This window comes from Vigna unguiculata, chromosome 4 (genome assembly GCF_037176805.1).
Source record: "Vigna unguiculata cultivar grain cowpea cultivar isolate G323 ecotype 2 chromosome 4, ASM3717680v1, whole genome shotgun sequence".
Lineage (NCBI taxonomy): Eukaryota > Viridiplantae > Streptophyta > Magnoliopsida > Fabales > Fabaceae > Vigna > Vigna unguiculata.
The window spans coordinates 12,212,741-12,225,346 of NC_140795.1; positions in this window are offsets into that span (position 1 = coordinate 12,212,741).

Genomic DNA, 12,606 nt, shown 5'->3' on the forward strand with positions numbered 1-12,606 from the left:
CAATCTTTACACTCTACTAACCTAATTTTTAAGAGCTTTGGATGCACTTCCACGAAATGCAAGATCCAAAGCAAGCAAAGTGCATCAGGTTAGTAAAATTATCCCCTTTCAAAATTTTATCTAGCTCGATGCATTAGATGAGAAAAGTTATCCACTTTCAAAATTATTCATAAAGGCAAGATCAACCATTATCCTTTCTAAAATCTTATGATGATCCTTAACACAAAGTTCTTTTGCAAGATTTTAGAAATTTTGTATTGAACTTTTAATTTGCAAAAATTTCCTACTATCCACTTAGCCACCTCTAGTTATAGCACTAAAATATATAATATCACCTTTTTTTCCAAGTCTCACCACCACACGACTACAATTCTTTATGCATATTACAACATTACTTCCCCCTTTCACTAACTTTTACATTGTTAAAAGATACCAAAAAAGTTAACCTATAAAATTACCACAAGGATTGTTGTGTAAAGGATTAGAATATGTCTGTGAGAGAGTTACACAAAAAAGAAATACACTTAAACCACAACTGGAAATGAAAATCAAAGAAAAAGTGAGAAAACCTACGTGTGAAAATTGTAGAATCTCTGAAATGACAAAACACAAGAACCTGTAAAAAATAAAATGCTAGAACCATTTTGATAACATGTGAAAAACACAATAATAATGTGAATCACGGAGAGAACATATGAAAGGGGAGAGAGAGCAAGAAGAGAAAATGAAAGTGCAAACAAAAACTTAAAAGAGAGTGAACCACTAAGATAAAAATTCAAACCTATGTGCCAGGAGCGAAAGACTGAGAAGAATGATGTTGCCAGGAGCAAAGGAGAAAGCAAAATGTGTATGAAGATTATTGCTAGGAAGTGTGAAAAATATTGTGTCGTGCTCGTGTGAAGTAGTTGAAGAAGAAAAATGGACAACGTTTGACAGATGTGAGAGGAAGAATGTCTTATAATTTGAAAAATGGATCTTTAGTTTGCTGCAAATTAATTTTATTTATTATAAAATTACTTTCATATTTTTAAACTAAAAATTATGATAAAAATAAAACACCTTTTTCTTTAATTTGATAAGAATACTTAATTTAATTATTAAAAAAAATCATAATAAGTATAATTACTTTAGGACAATTTTATATAACAAAATCCACGTGAATTAATTGTGGAAGGTTTTTAAAAAAAAATAATCTACGTGTATTCTTTTAATAAATAATTTTTAAGGAACATTACATATATTTTCATTGAAATAAATTGGCAAAAAAGATTACACGTAATAATTATATACATTTCATGGAGTTTGAACTTGGAGTTTGAAAGAAACCTAGACTATTTCTTAGAGGTTTAAAAGGTTTTAACAAAGGTTTTAAAATCCTATGCTACTTTATAACACTAAACCTTTGTAATTTAAGGGAGGTTTTAAAAACCTATACTATTTTTTAGAGGTTTAAAGTTAAACCTTTGTAATGTAATAGAGGTTTTGAAAACCTACACTATTTTATAGAGGTTTAACACTAAACCTTTGAAATTTAACGGAGATTTTAAAAACCTTAGTTAGGTTAATCCATTGCTAAATAACCCCCGTTAAACGCAATATTTTTGTAGTGGGGAGGTTGTTGCATTACGAAGGTGGAGAAAAACATGTAGTGCAAGGAGTGGATCTAGATATGTGGTCCTACTTCGAAGCATTGGGTATAGTCAAGAAGGATTTTAAGTATGATGGATAGGTGTATATGTGGTGGAAGCCTAAGAAAGGGAGAATAGATAGAGATTTAAGGCCATTAACTAAAGATAGGCATGCTTTGCAGTTGGCAGAATACGCAGAAAACAAAAAAGAAGAGGTTGAGATATATGTGGATCATTTGGTTGATTATGCTAAAGTCATTGAACTTGTTGAAGGAGTGAATGAGGGGGCAAATGAAGAAAGCAGTAATGGTGGTGTTAATGAGAGAAATGAAGAAGGGGACAATGTTGGTGGGCAAATGAAGAAGGGGACAATGTTGTTGTTAATGTTGGTGGGGCAAATGAAGAAGGGGACAATGTTATTGTTAAGGTTGGTTGGGCAGATAAAGAAGATGGGAGTGCTGATTTTGTAGGAGAGGGAGGAATACAACAAGAGGGGGATGATGATGTTGTTCAGCAAATGGAAAATGATGAAGAGGTGACTAATTCTGGTGATGAATCTGGTGTTGATTCAGGGGATGAAGAAGTTGATGAATTGGATATGAGTGAGGATGAACGACACAAATATGATAATGATTGTTTTGGGATGGAAAATATGTCACGTAAAGATGTATCTCAAGTTTTAGACTGCTGGAAAAAATTCAAAGAAGGCTGAAAAAATAGGAAGAAGTCAAGAAATGAAGGTTTGGGTACTTTTGAGCCAAACCAAAGTGAAGGTATGAGTACTTTTAACACACAACAAACTATTGATAATCATGAAATAGATTCCACCTATAACACTAATGAGTTAGATAGTGATGTCGATATTGATGATGAGGAGGGTGTGAGGAGATACCCAATATTTAAGGGTGAAAAAATGTGCAAAGAATTCAAATTCAGATTTGGGATGGAGTTTTGTTCCTTGAAAAAATTCAAGCAAGCTCTGATGGAGCAGTCAATGTTGAATGGAAGAGAGATTAAATTTATCAAGAATGATAATGTCTGAGTGAGGGCCATTTACAAGAAGAAGTGTGGATTTCTAATTTTATGCAGCAAAGTTGGAGGAAGTCAGTCTTTTCGAGTCAAGACCTGGTTTAATAGACATAATTGTGGCAAAGTTTTTGGTAATAAAAATGCAAACAAGGAATGGGTTTCTAAAATTGTAGTAGAAAAGTTTAGAAATGTTGGAAGAATGACAGCGAACGAAATTATTGATGATGTGAGAAAATTAAACAGTGTTGAGATAACTCCTTGGAGGGCTTGTAAAGCAAAATAAATAGCCATGGACATTCTTGAGGGGGATGGGCAGAAGTAATACACATTGTTATATGATTATGCGACAGAGTTGAGGAGAGTGTCTACTCAAACAATAGTCAAGATTAAAATTAACCAACCTCAGCCCACATTGCAACCATGGTTTGGGTCCTTTTATTTATGTCTTGATGGGTGCAAGAAAGGGTTCGTCAATGGCTATAGATCATTTATAGGTGTAGATGGATGTCATCTAAAAACTAGTTATGGAGGCTAAGTATTAGTGGCGGTTGCAAGGGATCCAAATGACCATTATTTTCCACTAGCATTTACTGTTGTGGAGAAGGAGTGCAAGGTGACTTGGAAGTGGTTTCTAACTTTATTATTGGAGGACATTGGAGATATTCAAACCAAACACTGGGTATTTATTTCAGATTAACAAAAGGTAAATTAAAATTAGTATAATTAATTTTGAATAATGAAATATAGTCTGTTAATGACTAAGTCTTTGTGTACATTTGATAGGGATTGATGCAAGTATTTGATTGCATGGAGTTGAGCACTGTTTTTGTCTAGACATTTATACAACAACTACAAGAAGAAATTTGGTGGGGGGGGATATGTTTGAAGTCACACAAGGATTCACAATGGAAAAATTCATAGTTGACCTCACAAACCACACTTGTAGTTGTTATTTTTGGGACTTAGTTGGAATACCCTGTAGACATGTGGTGGCTACATAATTCTAGAGTAGAACAACCCTCTGATTATGTGCATGCATATTATAAAAGGGAGGCTTATCAACCTTGTTATGGGTCACAAATTTCACCCATTAATAGCCAGTAGTTATGGCCTAAAACAAATGCACCCTGAATCCTAACCTCAATATATAAGACTCCACCTGGTAGGCCACGAAAATTAAGAAGGAGAGAACCTGGTGAGCATATGAGTCACTCTAGATTGGGGAAGAAGAATCTTAGAATGAAATGTAGTAGTTGTGGACAATTTGATCACAACATCAAAGGCGGCAAGCAGGGAAAAACCAGTAAGGTACATCTTATTTATCATATTCACTTTATTTCTGATATAATTACAATGTTGAAGCTAATGAATGCATGTTATTAATAGGGAAAACAGAAAAAAAAGGTCTACAACAACTGCAAGTACTAGTGCATCTTGAAGGAAGACGAACTTGAGATCTGCTACCACCACCACGAGAAGGACAACTTCTAGGAAGGGAGGAAGGTCATCCAAGCCCCCAAGTGGGGCATCTATTTTAGGTTCTCAAGCAAGTTCAAGCAACCCACCCATTGGATAGCCTATGTGAAGAATATTGGGAGATGTGTTTTTTAGTTGTGGTGACAAAGCATATTTTGATTTAAATGTATTTTTCGGTTAGTTGTGATGAACTTTCTAGTAGTTGATGTTTTAACTTTAGAAGACCGAATTGGACCACTTGGACCACTTGGACAACCACTATCTTTATGACTAAATTATGGATATTGTATTAAGTATTACAACAGTGTTTACGAGTTTTTTTCCTTGCTTTACCACTTTTTGTAGGGTTGTGATAAAGGAATAATAAGTTCATGGAATTGCTAGTTTTTTTACTGTGATAGTGCAAAATTTTTTAATCAGCATCGACTAAGTGGAGGGATTCAAAAATTCTTCCATCAGTGCTAATTATGTTCATGGAATTGGGAAATATAAGTGTTTGAAAGAGTAGTCTACAATTACATCAGACTTCGTAATACTGCATAAATGTTATTCCTCAAATATTTTAACAATCCAACCACTCAAAATTCATTCACTTAACAAGTGGATTATGTCGCGTGAGATCTCCCCCTGTGGTAGTCAATAAATAAGTAGTATAAGAATTCAACATGATGTATAATGTTTAGTGCCAAATCATAACTTATATAGTTTTATAAGTACCATATAATAAGTTGTCAGCTATAATAAGTACCATATGGTAAGAGTAGCAACATCTCCTTGATCACATTCTTTCTTGTCCTAAGATTTACTGCATTAATCAGGTTCTTTGAATTTAAGACTCCAAAATGTAAACTATTACGAAAGCAAAAGTCAGCATCATCTTCAGGTTCTAGTAATAGGTTTGGAAATGCAAACACCACTGGATCACCTACCAGTTCACCTTCAAACATGTTAACTACACTAATGTTTCTCAAATAAGATGATGAATTTAGCCCAAGCCCATTTCAAGGCCCAATACCAAAATAAGGCCCAAACCCAAATAAAGGCCCAATCACCAAAGGAATGCTCAAGAAGATTCAAAATGCTAGTGATGGTCAAAATCCTTCAAGGCCCAATGGAATCAAGCTACTTTTCAAATGGGCTAGGAGGATATTAAAATCCAGATGAACATTTGAGTGCATGTGCAAATTCGACCAATGTAGTTGGGTCATCCTTTGTAAATATTTGTTACTTTGAATAATTGATCAAAAAATCACCAAAGCATTGTTTAATTAGGCTCATGGCCTCATTAAACAAGCTTTGGCTGAATAGGTGTCTAGAAAGCATGCCACACTTAACACATTGAGCACATGTTGCAATGTGGAAGGTGTGACTTGCCACATGGCACTTAATCCACAAAATAAGGACATCTAGATCTAGATTTAGAATGAATTCAACACATGTCATAAACTTAGCCTAGCTGAATTCTTTCTTCTCCTTAGGCTATATAAGAGAGCTCATATGCATTGTGTAAAGGTTACTCTTAATTTGAATGACAAATTCCTAGATGTTGATAGCAGTCCACACATTTCCTTATTGAGAGTCATGAGAGCTAGGAATCTCCTTAGATCTCCTCTAGGATAGCTTCTCCTTCCTAGAACTTCATCACCACACCATCCATTGCTCAAATGCCTTCAACCTTGCTTCCACTCCAAATTCCGCTACACTAATGAAGTTTCTCCTCTCCCAAAAACCGTGCAAGGAGCTTTATCAAGTGGTATCTAGAGCCACTCAAGCCTTGTTCATCCATTTGTCTCGGCTTGAGTAAGTGTTCTTAATCCATTTTCGTTTTTCCTTTGCTTTTCTGTGTGGTTCCACTCTCTTTTCATGTCTTCTTTATGTTTTCTTCTTTTTTTTGCACCAATTATCATTGAGTCTACATGGATCTTAATGGTTCAAATTATAGTTCTCCTTGAATCATTGGTATACAAGTGTTCTTAGGTTCCAAATTATTTTCCAGCACTATTTTTACGTTTTGTTGTTTTCTTTCATTTTTTTGGTGATTCTTCTTCTTCTTTTTGTGTTTAATTTTCAGTTTATCATCTTTTCATGTTGTCTAGTCATGTGTAATTGCTTTGCTTGTCATCAATTCTTAGTTTAAATGTTCCAATTGCATTTTGGAAGCTCAATCATGTTGCAACATCACACAATAAGCAATGATCATTTCAATGAAGCTTGTGGATGTTCATGCACGGATTCAGTCCATTTGCTTGCATTTTCGCCAATTGATTTATGTTTTCTAGAGTCTTAGATGTTCTTATATGGTTCATACTTGAAGTTAGATCACTTTCAAGTTCATACAAATTGATTTCTTTCAAGAATATCTATGATCTCCAAAAACTGCTTGGTGGCGATGAAGGTTGGTGAGGCGACTCATGTGATTCAACTCAGAATTGTTAGTTCTGCGTAGAACCGCCTGACAGCAAGGATGAACAGCTCGACGACACAAACATAAGTGGTTTGGGTGCTATAGTCTTTTTGGAGTTCTGTGATGTTTTTGTATGTAGTGTAAATGCCTATGATTATATGTGAATGCTTGTGAATGTAAATTATTGAAAAAGTGCTACTGTAGAGGGTAGTTGATGATTGAATAATTTTAGGAGTTGGTAAATTTCGACAAAGGAGGGGAATGACTGATACACCTGATTTCAGATTCTGATGATAGTAATTTGGTAAATTGAGACTGTTATGGGTTACGTAAGCATACTACACAATAGGATTGGATGGGTTCTTGTGTTAATTGGATGTGGAAGTCAAAATTTTGGTGATTTAGGGTTTGATTGTAGGGAAAGAATTTCTTTGTGAGAGACCATTATCAACCCCAAGACCACAATTGTTAGCTTGTCCACTTTCTTCTTCCTGCTACTGTTGTTACGCATTGTGGCTGTTAAAAAAATTCATATGCTTTACATTACTTATGTCAAACACCCAATTTCGTTTGGACGAATAACATTGTTTTTTAATATATATATATATATATATATATATATATATATATATATATATATATATATTCAAAAATAAGTGTTAAATAATAAAAAAGGATAAAAATAAATTGTTAAAAAAATAAAAAATTAATTAATAAAAGTTTCTTTAATTTATGTTTTTCAGAGTTCATTAAAATAATTTTTTTGTGTTTTAAAATAAAAAATAAAAAATAATAATATTACTAAGTATTTTTCATTTTTTTAATTAATAAATAAAATTCAGAAATTAAAAAATTGAAAATTGAAAATAAAAACGGTTTGCAAGATTAGAGGGAACAGTTTTTTATTCATATTTCAACTTCTACTTCAACTCCTACTCATGACTTCATTTACACATATTGGACATCGTGGTAAAAAGAAAAAAAACAGAAATTGCTTATCATCAAGTCTGCAAGTTCTTCTTCGTTCTTTTTGGGTTACATCTCTTCTAGCAAAAACAAAAAATTTGGGTTATCAAAACAAAAGAGAAAGAGATCTGCCATTTTCTACTTCGTTCACGCACTAGAGGAAAAGCGGATTCACTTTACCGTGTCAATAGCAACAATGGAAATGACACATGTTTTTTTCATAAACGGAGTGATATGCTGAAACCAAAGGAGCATACAGGAGATATTCAACTTTCATTCAGAATTAAGAGTAATTAAGGTACATATAGTTTTTAACTTTGCTATGATGCCCTTGTTCCTTATGTTATGGATGTATTAATTGTATGAATTATGGGAACAAAATCAACTTTCTTAATCTGATACTATAAGATGATTAACTAACCCACCACGTAAAACTAAAAAAAGTAACAGTAAATAAGAACTGGGTTTAGGAATTCAAGTAAAATTGAGGCGAATGCTACGACAGATAGAATGGTGTTTTGGGTGACCTTACGGTGCTGGCGTTTAATAGTAGACAAAATCTTAGTGTGTTTTGGGACTCTCTGCTTGAACATTTGGGAATCCTAGTGTGAACTTGAAAGGAGAAACGGTGGCTAGCATTGTCGTTGGTGGTGGCACAATGATGGTGGCTGACATTGTCCACGTCGTTGGCAATCGTGATTATATGCTAAGTTGGCATTTTGCGTGGCTTGTGACATAATGATGAATAAAGAAGATGGCTCCTTTGTGCGTGTAAGAAAAGTGTCGATGACGGTGGCCTAAATGGGTATCGAGTAATGGCAAGCATTGTCGTTGGTGGTGGCGCGACGATGAAGGTCGGCGCCATTGTTGATCGCGTCGTTGTCGGTGGTCTGGTTGTAGGTCTCAAGTAGGGGCAACAATGGTGTTTTGTGGAAGGAAGAAGATGAAGTTTAAGGGTTAGGTCTCAAGTGATGTGTTTTGTTAATTAGGGCAGATTTAACTTTTTCTTTACGCATCTCCATAATTTAATTCTCGCACCCCTGCTTTTAATTAGGGTTGACAGATTCATTTTTCTTCATGCACCTCCATAATTTAATTCGCGCACCCCTATTTTTAATTTGGGTTCTGGTTATTTATTTACTTCATGCACTCCCCCAATGTAATAACCTCATACCCCTTACATTAAGTTCTATTTTACCTTATGTACCTGCATTTTCACTAAGCACACACCTCACTCCTTTAATTTCCTTTTCTAAACTTGGATGCATTTACTTTATGCACCACACATTTTCTCTTTATGCACCCCGTTTTCATATGTGTAGTTTTTCTCATTGCACTCACATACTCACTTATGCACTCCCATTTTTATTTTATTTTATTTTATTTTTTCTTTAGGGGACCGACTCCCGGACCCTAAATTTGGTTTTCACTGACTTTATTTTATTTTTATGGTTTTCCATAGTTTTCTAGAATAAACTATGGTGGTGACTTCTAATCTTTTTTTCAAATTAATTTATTTTTAAGTTCGTCGTCCCGTCACGATTTAGGTTGTGACAACTTAATTTTCATATTTTCAAATGGCTTATATACCATGATTGTTTGTATAACTTCAATGTTGATAACATAAATGGTAAAAGTTAGTATAAGTTGTAGATGCAATTTTAGGTGTGTGAACCTTGATATTATTATGTTTTGGACTACTCTACTTTACGATCAACATTCCATTATTGTTTGAGGGTTTTTTTTGTTCAACATTTTTGTTGAATCATTTCCTTTCTCTTAATCTTCTTTAACTCAAACTCCTTTTTATAGAGGAATAATGTGACCATTTTTTAGAAGAAGGTAACAGCGAGGAATGGAGGCACAGGTAGCCCCCAAAGCCAACTTTCTCTATTATATAAAAATTGGCAGAAGTGAAAAAGAGAGAAAGAGATGGAAGAGAATGTTGGATAGCTGAAAATTGCTAACTTTTATTATCATGTTTTATTTTTGTCTATTTTTATCTTTAAATGTTATTTTATTATTATCTTTTTAGATATTTTATATTTTATTTAATAAAATTGGAAAAGATAAGTATTTGGTTTACATATTTAGTATTTTGCAGAAAGTTGGAATATCAAATAAATTAAGAAGAATATCAATAAAGTTGGCTACTCTAATACAAAATAAAGTACAAAGTTGCAAGCTCGCTCCAATTTGAAAAATCTATATATAAGTGTTACATAGATGTCAAAAGGAACAACCCTTCGGGAAGGAAAAAAAAATCCTTTTGGAGACAAAACCCTCTTTAGGGGAGAGAGGGAAAAATAAATATTTTTGGGGAAAAAGAAACTTGACCTAAAAGGAGAGAAGGTATATGTGCATTTTGAAGGCTGCATGCATTCATCTTCATCATTATTCTAGTATTCAAAATATGAAGGAGTAGCTAACTCCATCATTCACGGGGCTAGGTGTAATTTATTCTTGACTTTTTTTGTGAATTCACTCTTCAATCACTAGTACAAAAATTATGTTTTACATCGATTTTTTATGGCTTATTATATCGATTTTAGACCCGATGTAATAATTACCGATGTAATAAATTTGACACTCTTTACATCGGTTATGGAACAACCGATGTAACACATGATATTAAAAAAAATACAAATATTCGAGTGCTCCAGTTATAGCAATCTTCATTGAAAAAGAACAAAAACTTATGCAACATCCACTTTAGCAAATCACAATGGAACTGTGGGTACTTAATACAAATATATTCATATTAAATAGAATAACAATCCAGCTAGTTCGAGCCAAGATCCATCCAAATATTCTCGACATGAATTCATAAGAAAACATTTACAAAGGACACTCTTTAGCAAAAGATAATCAAATCAAATGTTTAAAATTTAACTAATATTTTAATTAACAGTTATGATGAACAGAGACACAACAACTTTCACTCAGTCTTTTAACATGAAAAAATACCTATGTCAAACTAACAATGAACCAAGAATCAATGATGTTGAACTAAGAAGCCTCGACGTCGAACGGAACAGCAGCTGCATCGAACAGAGCAGTGGCGGTGAGTGGAGCAGCAGCGGCAAGCGGAGTAGCGGTGGCGAGCGGAGCTGCAACGACGCTCGGAGCAGAACCAGCGACAATGATGACGAACGAAGCAGTTCCAATGACGACAACAAAGATGAGCAGAGCAGATCTAGTCGCGATGGTGACGAGCATAGTAGATCCAACAATAACAACGACGAGCGAAGCAGATCCACCAGCAACGACAATGAAAATAGTAGATCTAGCAACGACGACAATGAGCGGAACAAATCTAGCAGAAGCGGGGTCAAGCAAAATAGATCCAGCAACTTAAACGATGAGCGTAGTAGAGCGAAGCACCACTAGCACCAAGCAAACCACTATCAGAGTGAAGTTGAAGAGGAATATGATGAGGAAGGATGTTTCGTTGCGGGAGAAGATTTAGGGCTTTGATGGGAGAGAAAATATTTGAAGAAGAAAGAAATAGTGATTGCGTTTGCGTGAGAGTGTTTTTTATATTTTTAATTCAATATTACATTAGTTTTAATTACAACCGATGTAATATGCGATTCTTTAATTATAAAATTGCCACCGCATTTTTATTACATCATTTTTAACTAAACTGATGTAATATATTGTTGTTAAAAGGTAATTTTGCACTAGTGAATATAACTCTTTTTCATAATCTTTTGTATTCTACTCTTATTTTAATTGCATACTCTATATATTGTTGAAAGGGGGAGCCTTTCATCCATAAATGAAGAACAATTTTGATGATGTCTACTGATCTGGGATAAAACATAGCTTGGTCCAGTTAGGATATGCATTAGGATATTAGCTTCTCTTTATCAATTGTATTTCAGGCTTGCTGTGTAACTCTGTATATGATTAGCTCCTTGACTAATTGATTAGCTGTGAGTATTGTACTAAGTAAGTGAAAATATACTCACGATAATCGATTAGGTAAATGGCTAATTGAATTAGTGACAGCAAAAACCTTTGTATAAAAGCTGTTTTGTAATCTGTTTTGGGTCTGGAATTTTTGAGAGAGATCACGCAGTCTTCATCTGAGAAAGAGCAATCTGAGAGACAGAAGAGCTTCAGAAGATTCTGCAATAACCCAAGCACAGATCCAAGAATGATTGATGGTTGACTCTACCATGAAGGATCTTGCTTGATTCAAGGAGCATCAAGTCAAATCTGCACAACTTAGGTGTTTTCGTTTCTTGTTTTGTTTTCTGTGTCTTTGATTACAGTAGCTTCAGTGGTTGAAGTGTGGACCTAGGTGCAATTGTGTGGATGCATTGCTCCTAGGGGAAGTTCTTGATTGTTGAATCAAGTTCTTGGGTTTTGGGGGTTAGAATTACATAGGTGTGCTTGTAATTCTTGGAACCTTTCTGTTTAGTGGAATCCTCCTAAGTGTGTTACTTAGGAGAAGACTGGATGTAGATTCTTTTTGAATCGAACCAGTATAAATTGTGTGTCTTGCTTCTTTCTTCTCTCTTTTAATTCTCCTTGATTGTTTTAAAACAGTCCATTAACCCAGAACTGTGTGATTGATTAACTAAGCTTTAAACCTTAAAGACTCCTTCAAGATACACTTTAAACAAGTGAGAAACTCATTAATCAACACAGATCCCTTTGTGGTTAAGAGTATTAGACAGATCTCATTTAACAATTGGCACCAGAGCTGGCTAATCGCACGATAATCGATTAGAAAGATCCTGATATGTCTAATACATCTCAAACCTTTGCTGAAGGGGCATCCATCAACAGGCCACCTTTGTTTGCTGGTGAAAACTACCCTTTTTGGAAAATTAGAATGAAAATTTTTCTTGAATCAGTGGACAAAGGGGTCTGGGATGCTGTAGTTATTGGACCTTTTCAACCCATTAAAGTTGTGGAAGGCAAAACTGTTCTTAAAGAATTCTCATAATGGACTCTTGATGAAAATAAAAGGGCACACTATGATGTTAGAGCCAAAAATATTATATCCTCTGCACTAACTTTGGATGAATTTTACAGGGTATCTGTGTGTGAATCCGCCAAAGAGATGTGGGATGTTTTGGAGGTCACCCA